This window comes from Lepidochelys olivacea, assembly GCF_965140295.1.
Source record: "Lepidochelys olivacea isolate rLepOli2 genome assembly, chromosome: 2".
In the NCBI taxonomy this organism is placed as follows: Eukaryota; Metazoa; Chordata; order Testudines; family Cheloniidae; genus Lepidochelys; species Lepidochelys olivacea.
The window spans coordinates 109,126,150-109,147,299 of record NC_140412.1 but is presented as its reverse complement, the minus strand read 5'-3'; the positions used below and the strand labels follow the sequence as shown (position 1 = coordinate 109,147,299).

General features: G+C 39.0%; 1 protein-coding gene and 1 long non-coding RNA gene across 4 annotated transcripts in view; one reads left to right on the top strand and one right to left on the bottom strand.

The window, feature by feature from the left end:
* CDKAL1 (CDKAL1 threonylcarbamoyladenosine tRNA methylthiotransferase) overlaps positions 1 to 21,150 on the top strand; it is a 663,359-nt gene that overhangs the window by 153,549 nt on the left and 488,660 nt on the right. The gene's annotated exons all lie outside the window — the stretch shown is intronic.
* Positions 1,941 to 19,008, bottom strand: LOC311515265. The gene is made up of 3 exons (XR_014710092.1): positions 18,681 to 19,008; positions 12,797 to 12,884; positions 1,941 to 2,214 (listed from the first exon to the last, which is right to left on the bottom strand). It is a non-coding gene; the product is annotated as an uncharacterized lncRNA (long non-coding RNA).

Genomic DNA, 21,150 nt, shown 5'->3' with positions numbered 1-21,150 from the left:
TGCCAATTCTCAGATCTTGATGGACTTACAGAAAGCAATGGACTGTGCCTCACTCTGGTTTTCAGTCTTCCAGGCAGTTCCTCTAAGCTTTAGAAATCAGCTAAAGAGAGAGCCATAATGTAGACCCTTACTCCTACAGTAGACATGACTGCAGCTGTTAAAAGAAATCTTTACTACTAGAAGGTAATGCACACCCTTGAATAAACACCATTACATAAAGTTCTCAATGTCGGACACATTTGTTTTCTTCCTGCATATATATATATATATATTTTACTTCTTATCCCCTTTTTATTATTGTGAGACCTGTGAGGAACTATTACAGAAAATATGGGTGGGATCAGTTTTGGCACATGCTGTTACTATATCCAGATGGTAAGCATCCTAAAACTAAGAGTCAAATCATCTCAGAAAATGGTTTTGTAAAATTTGGAACAAAATTGTGCACAATGATGCTGAAATACTATGATGATGGGAATACTGGCTGCTTTACTTTGTGTCAGCATTGTTTGCACCCCTAGGTGGTTGCTAAGTTTCTGGCATAGAGCAGAGCCCTTTCTCTCAGCATTCATTGACAGCCTCAGTTTTGAGCTATCTCAGTGTGACTGTGAAGCATGTGGAGTGCCTTCTGTGGCAGGCCCCTTATGCTTCACTTGCCTCATGGAGATGTCACCCTTCACAAGAGGGAGGGGAAGGCCCCCCAAGATGTGGGCAGGCAGCCTGACTCACATGGAATGTGCCAGGGCTTAAGGAATGGGATATGGGTTTCCCAGCCTAATGTTGCTCTGATGGCCTTGCCCAATTCTGAGTAGTTTTTCTGAAGGAGAACCATCTCTATCTTTCTGTGTATACTTTGATGCCATTCTAACAGTAGGCAGACACAGTGGGGGAAATAATAAAACAATGATAAAAACTAGTGCCTTCTTAAACCAAGAAAAGTTATTCCCCAGATTGACTTCCTGAGATGTATCAACTAAATATACAAGCAACTAAAAGTCTGTGAAAGTGAAAGAGTTGTTTACAGCTAACAGATAAGCAAGACCAAAAGGGGAGAAAAATCAAGTGGGGGTTAGGGGAACCATCCCTGGTAAGTGGCCAAGAGAGGCAGCAAGAGCAAGGAGAGTGGAAGGAATTCTCTTTGAGCTCCCAGATATTGCTCCCAGTGGTAGAGGTGGCCATTGTAAGGGCCTCACTAGCAGCAGAAATGTCATTTTAAATACTTTAAAATAATTTTTAAAATAATTTTATAGATTACTACCATGTAAGGGCTAGAAAAACTATATCAACAATTACAGAGATTCTTATGTTTCTCTAAAGAAAAAGTGATTATACAAGAATACAGACAGCAAGTTCTAAGAAAGTTCTAAGAAAGGTAATACGACTTTCAGAACGATCCTCCCCACACATCCTGGGACATGTTGTTTATGGCTGTTTTCTTAAACTGAAATGCAGCTCTGCATTTACTCAGACTTGCTTTGGTTTGTTAATATATCATTCCCATTAATGTTCAAACTCTCTACAGTTCCTTTAAAGCCATTAGCCGTCTATTTTAACTGCCATCTCAGGGAATTTACCTCTTTATTGTTGATTAAATAAAACCTGATAGTGTCATGATTTCGGGCATCTACACCTTTGTATTTCCCCTCAGTGGTCTAGCAAGGGCACCCACTGTCAGGCTTCCAGCTCTCCAGACATTGTTTTTTGTGTGGAGACCACATCTCTTTCCCTTCTGACCTAAGTATTTCCAGGCGCAAAGTTTCCTGCCATCATTGTAGTGATCTCAGCACAAGGACACCAGCTTGCTTTCCCTTAGATATGGTTAACAGGTGCAATTGCTATAACTATAAATTACCACATAGTTCTTTTTATTCAAGCCTATTTTAGTCTTGCAGTAAAAGCAATACACAGAAAACACATTAAAACCAATAAAAGAACCTGCATGCATGGTAATAAGCTTACCACACATTTTCCCAATTCTGACATGAGTTTTGGCAGAAGCCGTCCTTCAGTACCCTTCAAAGGGATTTCCTTTGTGGTCACAGGTTCATCACAGTCCTAGCACAGTCTTAGAGGATCTCAGAAGCTCATGTCCTTCCAATCCTGCCTGAAGTATTGGGGCCCTCCATGAACCAGGGACTTGTCTGTTTTGCTGGATCAGGAAAACCAGGCTATTGGTCGCTGGAGAATCCAGATTGAACTACTATATGTGTACCTCTGTGGGGAATGGACAAGGAGGGGTTGAGTTGCTTCAAAGGAATTATATTTGCATCCCCTTCCTACTAAAGAAGATGCATACAATTCTACTATAACAAATACAAAATTACATTTTTAATACAATGAACATTTTTAATACAATGTATAAGTAGGGGCATAGCGAGCAGATCGAGGGACGTGATCGTTCCCCTCTATTCGACATTGGTGAGGCCTCATCTGGAGTACTGTGTCCAGTTTTGGGCCCCACACTTCAAGAAGGATGTGGATAAATTGGAGAGAGTCCAGCGAAGGGCAACAAAAATGATTAGGGGACTGGAACACATGAGTTATGAGGAGAGGCTGAGGGAGCTGGGATTGTTTAGCCTGCAGAAGAGAAGAATGAGGGGGGATTTGATAGCTGCTTTCAACTACCTGAAAGGGGGTTCCAAAGAGGATGGCTCTAGACTGTTCTCAATGGTAGCAGATGACAGAACGAGGAGTAATGGTCTCAAGTTGCAGTGGGGGAGGTTTAGATTGGATATTAGGAAAAACTTTTTCACTAAGAGGGTAGTGAAACACTGGAATGCGTTACCTAGGGAGGTGGTAGAATCTCCTTCCTTAGAGGTTTTTAAGGTCAGGCTTGACAAAGCGCTGGCTGGGATTATTTAACTGGGAATTGGTCCTGCTTTGAGCAGGGGGTTGGACTAGATGACCTTCTGGGGTCCCTTCCAACCCTTCCAACCCTGATATTCTATGATTCTAACCCCAAAGGTATTAAAACTAATTCAATAAAGTTTAACTTAATTCAGTAAAATTCATTCAGAATATTGTGGGACATTATCAGTCTGTCATAGTGAGATTTGTTTATTGATGCCTTCATTCTTTCTTGAGCAGTGTCTGATAACCCAGCTTTAGTGCTTTTCACATGGCTAAACTATTCAAATTTGTCATCATCAGGGGTGAAGTTCTGATCCTTTGGTGCTAACATGAACCTTGAGTAGTACTTCTGCTGTAGAGGCAGTGTGGTCCAGTGGATAGCATGCAGGCATGTTACTCATATTACCTTGGTTCTCTTCCCAGATGACCTGCATTGTACGTCTGCTGTATGATTTTCCTGTGCTTGTGCTCCACTCCCCCACCCCACTCCACTTTGCCTATCTTGTCTTTTTTAGCTCTCATGAGCAAGATCTTTTTCTTATTATGTGTTTGCTCAGTGTTTTGCATAATAGAACAGTGATTTTGGTTGGGTCCTCTAGGCACTACTGTGATACAAATAAAAATAATAGCAAGCCACTGTGCTCTGCATCGAAGGGAATACTGGACCTTGGGTAAAGAGTCCACAATTCTAGGTTAATGTTCACCTTGATTTTAAAAAAGGTAAACTGTATTTTATTGTAATGTTAAAACCCCATCTTCTGTTTTACTAGTAAATGAAGTTATATTTTTAAGGTTATATTCTTTGATTGCTGACTGAAAAGTTTGCGTAGCCAGTTTTGGCACTTAACCACAAAAATCAAATAGAGAGGTAGGGGCTGTGTTCCTGGCATAGAGCCATTTGTGAAGACATATTCCATTACCTTTAAATTAATTTTCATAAAAGGAATCAACTTTAAAAATTACATAAAAGCATTGAGGACTGTGTTTTTCCAGAAGGCAGATTATACTGTGTGTAATGATGTCACTATGGTTCCTGCAGAATACTACTGAAGGCTCACTATGAAGAAATGAGGTTAGGTTTATTTTATTGCTTAAAATGAAATTCAAACAATGGGTTCACGCTGCATTGTTTTTATAGATTATGTAAGGATAGGATTGGAATTATTTTGCTGCATTTATTGGAAGCTGTTTTATAAGGGCTTAATCCTGCTCCCTTCGATGTTAGTGGTGACATTTCCATTGAATTTAAAGGGAGGATTGAGTCCTGAATGAGTTTTCCATCATTTGTAGGTGTAACTGTCTGAGTGAAAAAGCTTAAGGTAAACAGCAAAATTTGTACTGTTGTTGCTTGGAAAAATCAAGGAAAGGACACTATTATGTCTTTCCTGAAGTCCAGCTGATTCGTGGTTGATTTGTGATTGGACATGCGAGCTGAAGAGTAGAAAGGATAGATAATTGTTAGTTCAGAAAACCGTTGCTTATGTAGCCTTTGTCTAAGCAATTGTCAGCTAGCTGGACTTGTAATATCTTTCAAACAAGTTTGGTAAGTGGTAGATAGCACCATTCCTCTTTTCTCCTCCTGTAGAGTGACCGTCTGGCATTGCATAAAGGAGGCAAGTGGAGGGCAGCTCACAAATTTTGGTGGTAGTGCTGTTAATTTTTTGGGCCTCTCTGGGTTTATAAGATTGTTATTGAAGTTAAACTGGCAAAAGGTGGCAAATACTCATTGTGACCCATACAACTGTTAAGTAAAATCTGTTAAAAGAAAATTCAAAAGAGACCAAAAGGCTGAGGTAGGCCAAGTGTGTTTAAACAAAGGAACTGTTGTTATGACTTCCAAGAACTTGAGGTCAGAGTGGCTGAGGGTTACTGGAAATGGAAGGAACAGTCTTTGGGATACTAAAATTTACTGCATTTGAAATGATAGAGCAGGCAGAAAGTAGTACAGGGCTGTTACTCAGGTGGTGGTATCTTTGGGATCTTGATAGGACCTATAGATCCTTCCTTCATCCTAAGACATTATACTTATGCTTGTGGACACTGGAAAATACTTTAATATATGTAGGCCATAACTAGACCAATGGGAACGTTGGACCACTGCAACTGGACTTTCTATATGCAAGTAAAAGCAACTAGAAATAATCAGGGAAAGTAAATTATTGAGGATTGTCAGAATTGTATCAAAATAATCAAATCTACTTTTGAATCCAAGAGTACAAGGAATGTAAGTGTTAGAACAGGGTTAGAATACTGGGAGATTTGTGATTCAGTAATGTGAAGATCAAGAAAAGAATAAGAGGTTTTTAAAAGGCTGTTCTTACTTCAGTTTTAAGACTTGTAATCTTTACAGGATCAGTGTTTTTCATATTATATGGTTCTTTGTTAACTGTTCACTGTTAACTTAAGTCCCTTTGTTTTGACATTTGAAGACAGCTGAGTGAGCATAAGAGGTTAGTGTTTTGAGCACTGGCAACAGGTGACTTATAGCCTTCAATATTTACTTAATTAAATATGTTGGCTTTTGTCCTAGCAGCTCTGAGCTGTTGTAGGTGGAGGGCCCAAGAAAGCATGTAGAAACTTGCTCTAGCAGGATTAATGCAGAAGTCAACGTGAGCTGCCCCTATAAACTAGAGTGGTTTCTTTTTGTTTTACTGCAAAAGACAGTCTACTAATATTCAACATGAGCATTTATCCAGTAACAAAAATCCTTGTTTATTTGGGAGTGCTTCCGTACAAAAAGCATCCTCTTTATTGCTTCTGAAAATGTCATGACTGTACTAAAACTTAAGTTAGCGACAGCATATAGTAACTCGGGGAATTTCATTTTAGCTTGCAGACAGTAAAGGCTTTACTTCATTTAGCTAGCATATTTTGTGATGGTTCATCACTTTTAATTTCCAGTAAACACTTTTGAGGGGGCTTAAATGTATTAAACTAGAACCTCACAGTATCAAAGTAAGGGAAAATTGGGAGATTGCAGATTACATTCAGTAATTCAAGTTTGTCATCAACTTTCATGTGTATACTACAATATGGGTTGTCTGATGGTCTTGTAACAGACCTTTAGTGGAGGGGACATTAACCTCTTTTAATGATTATAAGAGTTTAGATGGAGAACATTTTTTTAGGTAGTCACCAATTTTAAATTCTTTCATCCAAGATTTCCCTTAATTGAAAACTTCAATTATTTTCCTGAAGGAAACAATACAAATATGAGTACTTCAGTAGGAAACAATTAGCAGTGGAAATAACTTCAGCATAGATATGTACATAAATTTAAAGTCTTCCTTCAAAACTAGCTTTAATAAGTACTTCTAACATGATGAACTGTAAACTTTTCTCTATCTTTGTACAGCTCCCAGCACAATGGGGCCTGATCTTCATTGGTACCACTAGGCACTACCATAATAGCAGTGGCTATACATATTTACTTCTAACAGAAGCTAAGGTTTTGTTGGCTATATTGTGGTTTTATTAGTGTGATTTCCAGGGAAATTCATTATTGAAGATGCAGATGCTCTTTAAATTCCTAAAGGTACACCATCAAAGAGAACTTTTAAAATATAGAAAACAAAATATTTTGCAGAAGCAGCTCATAGTCCATTAATAAATATCCCTTCTCAGACCCCATAATGTGTGTCTCATATAAAAATCAGATACGCCCCAGCTTGCCCCTTCATCTTTGCCTGTGCTTTGTTCCATGGGAAAATAGGTCTTAAGGTTTTCCAGCATTTGTAAAGAAAAACATGAGCTAATTCAAAAATATCCTAGCTCATGCTTTGTCTCATCTAAGAAGCCTGTTTTACAAAAAGGTAAACAGAAAATCTCTCATTTGGAGGTGGGTAAGGGTATAACTCACCTCTGTGTCTTTTAATACTGTTTTGACTTTTTGTCCAGTTCACTCTGGGAAACACAGTACATAGTTTTATCAGAAGCTGAATGCTTTGTGTTATATGTTCAATTTAAAGTCTGAATTAAAACTTTTAACATGTGACTTCTCTGTACAAGTTCACAAATAAATCACCGAAAAATTAAATCCCTAGACCAGTCTGTGGCCTTCAGGGTGGCTGGCCTTCATTCCAGCTCCTGCTGCTAGAGTTTTAGTACCTGAACCCTTCCTTAATCTTGCTCCTTGTGAGATTTCTTGTCTCTTCTGTATTAGCTCTCCCTATTCTGTGGCCACTTGCCCGACTGGTTTTTGACCACCTTCATGTTAGCTCAGCTGTGCAAATTGCATTGCAATTAACCAGCTAAGGCAGCTGGTAAGGGAAGCCATTTCAAGGTTAGGACTCTTTGTACAGTGCTAATTAAAATGGCTTAATTTTCACATTGCAAATGGAGAGTTATGGTTTAAGCCTATTTTCATTTTTATGTATATAATACCTGAAGTGCATACGTGAAAGTTGTGTGGCCTTTTCTGGACCTACTGCACTTAGTGGCCACTTACTACAACGTTAAAAAAATGTGGCGAGACTGTGGTGGCAGTTAGCAGGTTTTACTATGGAACCAGAAATAAATTCATTTTTATCAATTTCTCACATACCCTATGCAAATCTAGACCCTGTTTCTTATGCTCGGTACACTATGACTAATAATGACTTATTTGCACTGTGGTATTGCCTGGGTGCCCCATTCAGAGCTTGCAGTCTAAATAATGGATCTTGCTACTTGCCTTTGTCCTCCACTGTTATTAATGCAGGATCAGTTAAGGTGAGATTGGTGTTGGTCTGCAGTGGATGAAGGTGCATACTCTAGTTTTGATCAGTGGAGCAAAATGTTCTCTACAGCCATCATACATTTTTACTCTCTTTCACAGGAGAACTTGTATGCTGTGCCCTAGAGCAGCCAAGAAAAGAGAGAAGCATGTGTGCTTGCTTCTATCTGCATCTGGCCTTTATAGGGAATAGTCAGCTCTGTGGGTTGGAGGTGGGTGTCCTCTAAAGCATGTGGAAACACTGTATTCTTTGGAGCTGGATTGTCAAACATATTTATACATTGTTTCCACAGGCCTTATTCGGATCTCACTTCCACGTATGTAACTTAGAAGTAACTCCGCTGGAGTCATGCAATTACAGTAGTTTAAACCAATGTGAGATTGAATTAGGCCTTCAAACTGTAATAGCTCCTTGAGCTTTACTGTTAGTTTTAAATCTATAATCAGAATTGTATCAGTTGTAATATGGATGAGTAGAGTCTCAGTTTGGATAGTAGAAAAGTTATGAAAAGCACTGTAGTTAGGCAGTAGCTGATATTTAGAAACACTACTGCAGAAATACTGAGTAATATGAGTAGGAAGAACCCAACTGATATTGCATATTAAGGTCTTTGGAACATTAGATTTTATAAAAGTGTTGTGATAATTCATAAACCTCAACTTAGACAGAGTGGGGATGGAGAAAAAGCTCCTGGACAGAGATGTAGCATATCAACTTTGTCTGGAGCGAAATGTTGTTGCCATGAGGGTGGGGAAAAGGGTTTAGGATTTATTACGGAAATACTGAACAGTCATAAAACTGTGAAGGCTCTGCTATAAATTAGTTGCAGATCTTTAGGGGTTCATAAGACATACTGTAGGTCTTCCTGACCTCTAGTGGACATACAAGATCTGTTGCCAGTCTTATGTCAGAAGCCTGCATGAAATTTATTTCTGTTTTGTGAATACTGCTAATTCTTATATTGTAATGTAAAGATTGAAATGACAGCTCAGTTTTTACTGGCTTTGTTTCTGTATTCCACTGTTAAGAGCACACTGATGCATTTGTGTGAAAGGAATTTATTCTTTTTGGACTGAACGATATTGGTATTCAGTATTTATGGCATAACATGAATTAAATACAGTGTTAAAATATCTCTTGAACATGTTTTCTAAGTCAACGGTTCTTAGTTTTATAGCAACGAGTTGCATGTTCTCCAGTTTGTGGTTTCAATTTCTGCTTCAAGAAAGACCTCAGTTAAACATGTTTGTTCCAAAACTTTAAAGTTAAATGCTTGTGAAATGCCTCAACATTTATACTGTTACTTGAGGAAATACATTTAATTAAAGTGAGCCAAGTCTTGCATACCCATTGTCATCATCTCTGAATGAAGCTGAGGTTAAGATGCTGTATGCTTTGATTGAATTTTCTTAAGGGGTTTCTGAGCAATAATCATAATACAAGGACAGTGTTAGATTTAAGAAAATTGCTATATTCTGAGTAATTTGTTATGGAATAGACAGGCCATAACTGACTTTACCTAATATTCTAAATTATATTACTGAGGTAATAAGGTTCCACTGGAGTCCACTGCTTGGTGAATTCTTCCCATGTGAAAAGAGGAAAATAGGTCAAGTTGCCCCATTTATCTTTTCTTCCTCTAGTCTGTGCTGTAAATCTTCTGATAATGCACCTATTATGAGCTTGATCATATGCCAAAGATATTGTGTTGCTTTGTAACTTCAGAAGTAATTGACACATGGCAGGATGGAGAGTGAGGCTTCGTTTTATCTGCGCAAAATGTTTCATGCAGCCTTATTTGAGTATGATGTCATGCTACCTCCTGTCCTTGCTTTCCCCCAAAAGGAGCAAGCTATCAGAATAATCCAGATTTTGTGCTGTTTGTTAACATGTGATGATCATCCTGGGTTTTTGAACATCTAGTTCAGCTGTTTGAGATTGAGGTAGGGAGGCCCCATGGAATGGTGTGCTGGTTGTATTTGCATTTTTGTTAAGGTTCTGTAGTTCTCTGCTTTTGTAATGTTGTCTGTAAATTTTCTGGACCCTGATTTTATTCTGTTTACTGGCAGCAGGTGAAACAGACTTTCTCAAAGTGACACATTTTCTCTGTTCTTGCCTCAGTTATGTGACAGTCAGCAGCTTCTGGATGTGTTTGAAGAATTACCTTTCCGGTGTTTAACTCTTAGAGACGATAACAGGGTGTTTGTTTGTTCATGTGGTAAACTTGCTTACTGTGGTTATAAAGGAAATCCATGTTTATCCCTTGCAATCACTGCAGCACTCTCTGACATTGTTTCAGTTCAGACCATCAGTGGAGGCTGTCGTCCAAGCTACACAAAGCTTCAGTTCTTCAGGAACATAACCGTTTTGGAATCTTAGTTCAGCACAGTAGACTATAAAGGGTTTATTTATTGTGGAGTCTCTCTTCACTCTTCCAGGCTGGCAAACATTTTATGATGGCTATTTTCTATGAGGAATGCAGATTACTTGATTAGTTTGTGGATTGTTACTTGAGGGAATGAATGGATGGTGACACAATGTTTAGAGATGCATAACAAGTACTTACTTGGACAGAAAATAACTTGTGTGACTCCAAATAGCAAAAATAATAGGAAGGAAGATTACTGGAACAAGAAAAGATCTGTCACTTGTACCTGCATTCTGTTCCCTTAATCTGTAATACCAGGGCACTGAGTTTCTTATAGCCCCTATAAAGGAGCAAGTGCTAGCAGGCCCAAAGAAGGAATAGCTTCCTGCCAAGAACAATGTCTTTGGCACATCCTGAATATAAAAGAGCAGTCAAATGAGTTGTAGTTAATGTAGTTTATATGTAATTTTGTAAGCTTGCTGTAAAACTTCCTCTAGTTCTCATGCTTTCAGATGCAAAGGTTTGGAGTGGTTTAGAACAGTGACTCTCAAGCTTTCCAGACTACTGTACCCCTTTCCAGAGTCTGATTTGTCTTGCATACCCAAGTTTCACCTCACTTAAAAACTATTTGTTTACAAAATCAGACATAAAAATACAAGTGTCACAGTACACTATTACTGAAAAATTGCTTACTTTCTCATTTTTACCATATAATTATAAAATAAAACAATGCACTATAAATATTGTACTTCCATTTCAATGTATCGTATATAACGGAGTATAAACAAGTCATTGACTGTATGAAATTTTAGTTTGTACTGACTTTGCTAGTGCTTTTTATGTAGCCTGTTGTAAAACTAGGCAAATATCTAGATGAGTTGACATATCCCCTGGAAAACCTCTGCGTACCCCCAGGGATACGTATACACGTGGTTGAGAACAACTGGTTTAGAATCATTAGAATGTAGCATTGGCTCTTAAATCTTCTGTTAGCTTCACTTGGTCTGGAACCCATGTTTTATGATTTTAGACTAATGCTTATAAAGTGAGAACTGTGTACTGGTATATGCGTACATACAACTGCAAACACATGGCAACTGATCCCTTAACATTGCAAGATTTCATTCCTTTTTTTATTTCACCCCCTCTCCTGGCAAGTACCTGCAATAAACTGGGTAAGCTTCTTCCTACAGTGTAAATTTCTTTATACTGAGCTAGTATAAAGAAATTTACAGGTAGGAAGAAATCCACTCTTTACACATTCCTGTTTCTCTGCTGAATGATATTCTAGAAGCTGTTAGATTGTAAGAAATGCATAATGTTTTGTCAGTACAAATGCAGGCAGACAGTACATTTTTGGTATTGGTCTAGAGTGATTCCATTACCGTGTACAGGGAAGCCTTATCCTTCTATCTATGATTCATTTTATGAATTAAATAAACATTTTCAATAGTGTGGATTACTGCTAATGGGAAAAGGTCCACCAATTACATAGCTCTGTCACCCATAAATCCTCTAGAAATTAAAGACTAAGACATCTGTCCACTCATTGAAGTTATCTGACTGGATTCCTGCTTGGCATTTATGGAGAAACTCCTTTATATTAGCTTTACTGTCAATAACATCAAAACGCCCTAGTTCTGAGGTGAAACAAGAGAATGATGTTCTATGTCAGTTCAATTTACAGCAACTGAAGGTATAATTCTCTCAGGATGAACTCCTCAGGATGAGGTCCCAATATTTTAGAAGAGGCTAGTCACCTGCAAGTCTCATAGAAGTCATTGAACGTTTCTCCTGGAGTGGAATGTAATTTTATTGGGTAGTGAGTGAATCACTGGAAATTTCATCTCAGTACTCCACTCTTCTTTCTGTCCTCTTCATTACTCACACCATAATCCTATTTACCTTTCATCATAAACTTCATTTGCTGCCTTGATAGTAATTTCAGAACAACAGTGTAATATTTTTCATTCTTTCCAAAGACACCAGCAAGCAAAACTTGTTGCTTTCATTAGAGTGTAACAAGTTATGCCTTCAAGTCCCATCACATTTGCCTTTGAGGCATATATTGTAAAGTCTCACTTTATGTGGAGGAACAAAATCTTTTGCTTTCTATGTTCAGCATGTAAACTAACATTTTTACGCTTTTTTGAACACTTAGAAACCAAAGCATTACTAGTGTAATTTTAGCTTTCTCTCCGGTTATAAAAGGAATAGTTCAGGTACCTCTTTTCTGCTTATTCAGAGCTTGTGTTTGGTGGTTAGTTATGTGGATCAGTTGGAAGTATTTGTCTAGAATCCCACAAAAAGTTTTGAAAATTTTGCAGGAAGTATTGTCGCAAAATTATTTACATACATACTGTCAGTACTAAGCACACCAACACGTTGGCTTGGATTTTAAAAAATAACTAGTGATTTTGAGTGCCTCCATTTTTTTTTGCCTGTAAATACCTTGAAAGGGGCCTTATTTCTATAAATGGATGAGCACTTACTGTCTGAGAAATAGGGCACTTTAAGGTGTCTCAGGCTGGGCACTCAGGCTCATTAGTCCCTTGAACATTAACCCTATGAGTGGCTTCTTGGAACTGGAATCATGATAAACTCAGCTAATTTCAAAACCTCATTTGGAGTGAGCAGAATTATACTGAGGAGGTTTAAATCTTTCCTGTCAGACTAATCCCAAAGGGTTGTAATGAACGGCTCCACAACTGCCTCTAGAGCTCTTAATGCGGACTTCCTCCATCCTATATAATATGTTAGTAAAGCTACAGGGAAAGGTGAGATATCATGGACTTAAATGCATCAGCAAGCACACAACATGTAAAATTACATATTCTTAACAACAAATTCAAACATCATTCACCTGCAATGGTCCCAGTGTTTTAGTGAGTTCAGAGCCTGGGTGAGGAGCAGGAGGCTGGATTTAAATGTGGGCTGTATGGATTTGATATCTGGAAGAGGACACCACAAATACAAACAAGGAAACAGAAAAAACAATTAAAAAAAATAGAACTAAGGCCTTCTTTACACACATAGTTTTTACAGTGTTTTCACACAGATTGGTTTAGTTAAACGTCATGCTGACAGTTGTGTGGACATTTAAAAAAAATCTGTTTATACCAAGATTATATCTGTTTAGTTTAGTTTGGTAGCCAGTCAGGTAAATTATCAAATTAAGCTAATTTGATATAACCCTGGTATAAACAAATTTAAGAGTGTACACACAGGGAGTTTCAGGTTAAACCAGTGCAAGTTGTGTGCGTAGTCTAGGATTAATTTTACAGATATCAGTTGTCACTTGATCACACTATGCTGATATGGTATAGTCCTTTCTCCCTCCCTTTCTTTGTTGTAAACTCTTTGGGACAGGATCTCTCTTACTATGCATGTATACAGTGGTTAGCACAAAGTGGCCCTAATCTTGGTTTGGAGCCTCAAGGTGCTACTGTAATAAAAACAATAAAAAAAAAGTTAAACTGTAGCATCCCTCTGTAAAGAGGCCATCTACTCCCGATCGTTAAGATGGTACTGACCCTCACGATCCTCCTGCACTCCTCACTGCTATTAGATATGCAGGTAGCTTTATGTGTGGTTGGCCAGGCAGTTTTACTTGCCCACTGCTCTTTGTTCTTTCTCCCCTGATAAGTGTGGATTGGTCACAGTGATTCATTTATGACATCCAGATTTAACTACCAGACTGAACTGTGTCTAGGAATAAAAGCTGAAGCTTTAAAAATGCTCCAGCTGGTTCATAATGGCCAGCCAATGTAGTAAACAATGCATCACTATAAATGCATCAGTCTAGTGCTTTGGACATTACAGTGGCTGCCAATATGTATCATATACTTGCTTGGAATCAAGGTCCTAATCATTGAAACCCTCAGTGGGCTGGGATTATGCTATCTCAGATTGTTATGCCTTTCCCTGAGATGAAGACTTTGTAAGAAATGGTACAAAGGTATGGGAAGGGTTAGATTTTTAAAAACAGGGAAAGAAGCTTTTCTCCAGCTGGTTTGTAGTTGATGAGCTTCTTCCTGGGAGAAATGTATCACCATGAATCTTCTTATAATCAGCGCAAAATGTAAAATGTAGCTTTTGACAGGGCCTTCCCCGTAGTAAAGACAACACAGTATATATATATATATAGATTTTTTTAACTCCCTCCGTCCTCTAGGAAGTGTGAAGAGAACCAAAGATACTTGTTGGCTTTATGTAATTTTTAAGGCAGTCGGATACTATGGTGATATGGGTTGTATAAAAAAAAACCCTCCAGGGTGTTGGTTATAATTGTTATTACTGTTTGTTTATGGCAATTTTTAAGGGGAGCCATGCAGAAAAGGGTGAATTATAAATTGAGGTAGTTTAGTTTAATACTCAGAATATCCTTATTTTTCCATGAACATGTGCTTGTGGTGTGTTAACCATGAACAATTTTAATGATAGGAGTTGCAACACTGAATCTTGCATCCAATGAAGTGAGCTGTAGCTCACAAAAGCTCATGCTCAAATAAATTGGTTAGTCTCTAAGGTGCCACAGGTACTCCTGTTCTTTTAACACTGAATCTGACTTTTTAAAATATATTTTAAAGAGAGCCTGGCTGTCAAAAATGGAAAAGTAGCTTTTTACTTAAAAGTGGGGTGGGAACCATTGGGAAAGTAGTTGAAATTGGAGGGAAGAGCTAAAACCATGACCCACTAGGGCAGAGGTGGCCAACCTGTGGCTCCGGAGCCACGTGCGGCTCTTCAGAAGTTAATATACAGCTCCTTGTACAGGCACCGACTCCAGGGCTGGAGCTACAGGTGCCAAGTTTCCAGTGTGCCCGGGGGCGGGGGGCACTCATTGCTCAACCCCGGCTCTGCTACAGGCCCTGCCTCCACTCCATGCTTCCCCTCCCCCTCCTCCTGCACGCCACGAAACAGCTGATGGGGAGATGTGGGGAGGGCTGCTGGTGGATGGGAGGCACAGGGAGGGAGGGAACTGAGGGGAGGGGCTGACGTATTACTGTGGCTCTTTGACAAATTCTGGCTCCTTCTCAGGCTCAGGTTTGCCACCCCTGCACTAGGGAATTGAAGCTCTGACTTTGTGTTGGTCTAGTCTTTGATATTGCTACATACTTATCACTAGCTTCTGCTGTTCTATTAGCCAGCTCTCTGAGGCCACCTACGGTTTAATTGTTTTTTATCCTGTTCATTCACCCATGACAAAATCCCCAAATACCAATTTATTCATTTTAAAAAAAAATCCCAAAACAAACAAACAAAAACCAAGAAAAAACTAATTGAGGCAAGAATCCTGTGGAAAAAAAAGAATATTATCATGTAATTAAAGACTGTATTATAATGATTATGAACAAAGGAGCTGAATTAAGGTTGCACAGGCAACCTTAATTCTGGCATTTCCTAACTTTTGAGTGCTTGACTTTTCAATCTTAATTTTCTTTTAACATTGTTTCTTTGTGTGTCACTTCCAAGATTTTAAACTGAAAAATAGATATTGCATCATGTACCATCATATATATGGACATCCTTCAGATCCTCCACCTAGCATGTTATCTAGACCTCTTCAACTTGAGCTAATGGAGAAACTAATAGCAAGAGCAGGGTGTGGATCAGCGCGAGAGGATGAGACGCAGACTTGGCCAGTGGGTTTCACAGATGTTTGCTGATACAAGAGAAATAGTGAGACTGAGAAATTTTGGATTCCATTTCAGGCTCTGAAAGGGAGTGTGCTGTAGTAGGCACAGATTCTTCTGTCCATTCCCTCCAAGTGTGATCCTGTTCTTCCCCATCCTCTCCAACTTGTCCCAGTCCTGTCTCTTTCCCACCCAGGTTCCTTGTCCCAGTTCCGTTCTCCTCACTAGCCAGTCCAAGTCTCATTTCTTTGCGTATCTAGTTCCCTGCCCCAGTCTCCTTCTCCAGCAGTCACAGTTCCTGTCCAACCCTGGTCGCCTGTGGCTTCTCGTCACAGGCTCCTTGTCTAATCTCAGTGACCCAACCCCTTCCTTCTTATCTGTTTGCCCAACCAGTCTTAGTTCTTCCCCTGCACTCCAGCTCCTCATCAGACTGCTCTCCCCTTCCACCACCTCCTTCTCTTGTCCCACTGGTTCTCAATCCCAGTCATTTTGCCTAGCCAGTCCCAGTCTCTCCCTCAGGATCCTCATCCAATCTCAGTATCTCCTCCCCACCCTCAACTTCTGGTTCCCAGTCACCCTCTCTGTGTCTCCTGCACTTCATCTTCCAGTGTTTCCCTCTTCCACTCCCTTCCAGCCTCCAGTCCTAGTTTCCCAGCCTCTCCGCCACCCCCAGGCTGCTTGTCCCAGTCTACTTCCCCTGAATATCTGGCTCTTGTCTCTCTCTGTTAAAATCAGGCAGCTTCCTCCTCCTCCATCATGCCTGGACCCAATAGGATCACTGAGCGCACAAGAGAGCAGGCCTCCTACTCTCAGTTCAGGTGCCCAGACCCAGCACTGCCCAAAGCTGCAATTGCCAGAGCATTCCCAATGTGGATGGACTCTTTGGGGAATGTTGGTGCTAAATCTAAAGTCTCTACTGGGGTATGTGTGAACTGCGATTTTTTAAAAGGCTTAAACTTGCTCAAATTTTGGGGAGATTTTCACAGAGATTGCAAGAAGAACATCTCTGACACAAAGGCCACTGCCCTGCCAAATTTCAAGACCCTTCTTCCCTTCTTCAAAAGTTTGGATGCACTAAGCTTCTCAAAGAAAAGGTTGTCATAATTTTTAACATGGGCAAAACAAACTATTTTCCCCTATCCTCATTCTTTGATAAGCTGTTTGACTGAATTGGGGGGATTTCCATCTGAGGCAGATACCTGATATGGGAAATTTCAGCACAAATAAATGAAGGTTGGCTGGTTTTTATAAACAACTGAAAATAAGATCTTATAATGGGAAGTGTCAGGCAACCTTAATAATAGGTCTATGAGTCCTGTCTCTTAATTACTAGAACTTTTCCCACAATAGTAGATAAGGGTGCCGAGAAGTTCAGCTGCTGAATAATACCTAATGTAACTGTTACTCTGAGAATATTTTAATCTTCTAAAAAATGGCAAGAAAGGGAATAGTAATGCAGTTGCTGAGATATATGTTAAAGTACGAAGTCCTACCTACTCTGTTATTTTGGTAGATGAAAACAAAAAAAAGTAAATATCATATTCTTAGTGATTGAGGCTCAATGGAATAACTGAAGGGGAAATTTTGGAAAATAACAGTTCCCTTATATATACTTGGTGAATCCAATGGTGTAGGCATGTCTAGTATTGTGAGCTCCAGACTTAATGGGGCAACTGTATAAGGTGTGCCTGTGAGCTAAAGGCAGAGTTAGAGATTTCAAATGTGTTTAGCCTACCACTAACTGTCTTAAGCAGATGTTATGTAGAGTATAGGGACTTAAACATTACCTCAGGCCTTTTTCTCTCTGCCTCTCACCTGCACTCTTCTGAGTGAATTTTGAAATATCTGCTTGACAGATGGTGTAGGAAGGTAATCATAGGAATTGTGTTTTCCTGCAGATGGAGGGGTAGTTACCAGATGAACTTTGTTTACCAAACGGTAGTGGTTTCTTAAAGAAATTAGTCTGTACCTTCTGGAGTGGAATTTCATAACTCAGGAGGGGAGTAGTTAAAGTTCAAGAAACTGTATTTTTAAGTGGTTATTTACTGGATCAGTTATGACTAGTTGATAGTCTGACTAATTCATATTTCACAATAATGGGTACAACTTCAAGTGCTTGAAGAATACATACGTAGCTCATTTTTGTAGGTCTTTGAGTTTACAAAATAGCTTAAAAAGTCCTGATAGCTTTTGTTTATACTCTGAAATCTTCAAAATGTTAATCTGCAAAAGATTAAATTATTTTCAGAAATTGACTAATATGCAAATATGGTATTGCCACATCTTTTTAATGGAATTAGCTAATCTAGTTATGCTGTAACTAAGAAAATGGGCTCTTTTTAATAAACTTAACTCATACTAACAATAGGTGCAACTTTTAATGCATTTCTGCTTCATTTGGAATTTTTTATACGTAGAAAACTGACTGAATTTAAAGGAAAGAAAATCAGCCCAATTTTCTGATGTTAGTGTTTAACTTGAGAGGTATCAGAGGGGTAGCTGTCTGGATCTGTTAAAGTGGCAGAGAGTCCTGTGGCACCTTATAGACTAACAGACGTATTGGAGCATAAGCTTTTGTGGGTGAATACCCCCTTCGTCAGATGCATGCCCACTACATGCATCTGACAAAATGGGTATTCACCCACTAAAGCTTATGCTCCAATACGTCTGTTAGTCTATAAGGTGCCACAGGACTCTTTGCCGCTTAAACTGAGAGGGTTAACTGTCTATAAACCATGCAAACAAAGGAGGTTTTCTTAGAGTTTAGACAGGTGCAAAGCTGCAAATAATTACAGTCCTAAACAAAACCATAACAGCAGTTGTACAGCAGCTGGCAGGCTTGACCTGTGACAGGTATATCCTGATAATGGGACTGAGTTTATGGCACATACAGTTTAGACTTGTTTGTAGTGTGAAAACTACTGCATATAGATGTAGGCAGTTTCCTTCACTTTAGAATAAATCTGAACAAGTTACAAAAAATATTTGGAGTGAACACTGGGTTAGGAGTAAAACTCTGTCCTCAGTGCAGTAGTCTGCAATAACTGTTTAAAGGTTATAGTTGGCTCAGGCTGAATAAAATGCTCTCTTACTGGTAGTAAGAAATTGACTCACCTTGTCACGTAGAGCAGCTATGGAGTAGATAAGTTAATGGCAGTCACTATACCAGCACAGAGGATACCCTCAAAAGGAGCTGTAGCATCTTCAGCCTTTCAAAGGGAGAGCCCAAGGAAACTGAGCAAACAACATTTGCACAACAGTGAAGAACATAAGAACGGCCATACTGTGTCAGACCAAAGGTCCAACTAGCCCAGTAGCCTGTCTTCTGACAGTGGCCAGGTGTTTCAGAGGGAATGAACAGAACAGGTAATCATGAAGTGATTCTTCCTTTGTCGCCCATTCCCAGCTTCTGGGAAACAGGGGCTAGGGACACCAGCCCTAATAAAGTGAAATACTCAGCTAAGTCTCAGGTAATATTTTCTGATGTCCCTCTCCCATTAAGACAAAAATATGTACATTGTCATAGATATCCATAAAAAGAAAAGGAGTACTTGTGGCACCTTAGAGACTAAAAAATTTATTTGAGCATAAGCTTTTGTGAGCTAGAGCTCACTTCATGGGATGCATTCGGTAGAAAATACAGTGGGGAGATTTATATACATAGAGAACATGAAACAATGGGTGTTACCATACACACTGTAACCAGAGTGATCACTAAAGGTGAGCTATTACCAGCAGGAGAGCCGGGGGGGGGGGGCATTTCCAGCAGTTGACAAGAACGTCTGAGGAACAGTGGGGGCGGGGATAAACATGTAATAGCTCACCTTAAGTGATCACTCTGTTTAGAGTGTGTATGGTAACACCCATTGTTTCATGTTCTCTATGTATATAAATCTCCCCACTGTATTTTCTACCGAATGCATCCCATGAAGTGAGCTATAGCTCACAAAAGCTTATGCTCAAATAAATTGGTTAGTCTCTAAGGTGCCACAAGTACTCCTTTTCTTTTTGCAAATGCAGACTAACACGGCTGCTACTCTGAAACCTGTCATGTTAGGTATTCAGTAACGGTGATAACTGATTATCACAGTTAGGCCAACGTGCCCAAATAAATTCAAAGTAAGAATGAAATAAACTGGTTTACATACATCACATACGAGATAGTATAAACTGGCTTCTAATAAACATATTTCATGCCCATTCTGTTTTTTGTAGACTGTTCTTGTCTTAAATCTATCTGGTGGTTGTTGTACTGGCAAAACAGGCTGTCTCATAGATCAAACCTATGTTATGTAGCATTAGAGCTGTGAAAATAATTTTTTTTGTTCACTGGCTAAACAAACAAACAATAATATAATAATATTTTAGTTTGGATGGACTCAAAACTAATTTTTTTTGTTTCCTTGTTAAAACAAAAACTTGTTTTGGGTTGAACAACATGTTTTGTTTTCAGACATTCACAAAGGTGAGGTTATGTTGGTGCCACGCCTCCTCCATTTTACCCAATAGTTCAATGGTTAGAGCACTCACGCACGGTTCAAGTCCCTGCCACACACCAAACTGAGTAGGGATTGGAACGGAGGGCTCCCACATACTGGGTGAATGCTCTAACCACTGAACTTTTGGTAAAAGGGGGACACTGGCATCATCTCCTCCTCCATTTTGTGAATGTCACCTATGTTCCCTTATGAATGTAGCCCTAAAAAAATGTTTGGGAATCAAAAACTGTTCGGTGAATTCATGCAAAATTTGCAAATAGTTTTGGGTCTACTGAAGTTGCACCTTTTGGCAAATAAACAGTTAATCCAGAAAATTTGTCTCAGCTGTACTTAACATCATATAATAACAGGAAGATTTGAAAGTGCAGTTCTTCTCTGAAAGTAATTGTAAATTGGAATTGTGGAATTAATTCCATGTTTGCGTGTCAATTAGAAATTGAACGTGATCCATTTATGAGCAGAAGTGTATTTTCTCTAATTGCTAGACCCAATATTGTAAACAGCAAGCATTCTAAAATCAAGAGTCCTGCCCCACTCTCCAAAATCATGATTATTTTAGAAATCATGAGATTTGTTTTCAAAAAACAAAATTAAGTTCTCTTTATTTACCTTCTTATTTTTGAGCCTTTAGATTACTCTGGTGACATTTTTCAGGCTTTTCTCCACAACCATGAGGTTTAGAAACATAACCGTTAGGTTTTTTTAAATTAAAGCTGACATTCTCAAGTAACCTGAAAGATGGGATTTTATGAAAAGCACCAAATATTGTGAGGTTTGTTGTAAAATCGCAAGGGTAGGGAACAGTACATCCCTAAAAACTTCCTCTGACAGTTGAAAAAGAGAAGGCGCTTTCTTTCTCATGCTACATCACTAATAATAGAGTCTAGTGACCAAATTAACCCTGTTATAACTTGTGCAACCCCATTGTTTTGAAATAATACATTTTTACATCTGTGCAACTGCGAATTGCCTTCAGCTGGGTTATGCAGGTATAACTGATTGGAATTATGCCAACCATTTGGTTATGCTCCAGAAGGAATAAAATCTAGCACCCTCTCTATTCTCTGTATTGGCTCTGCAGGGCT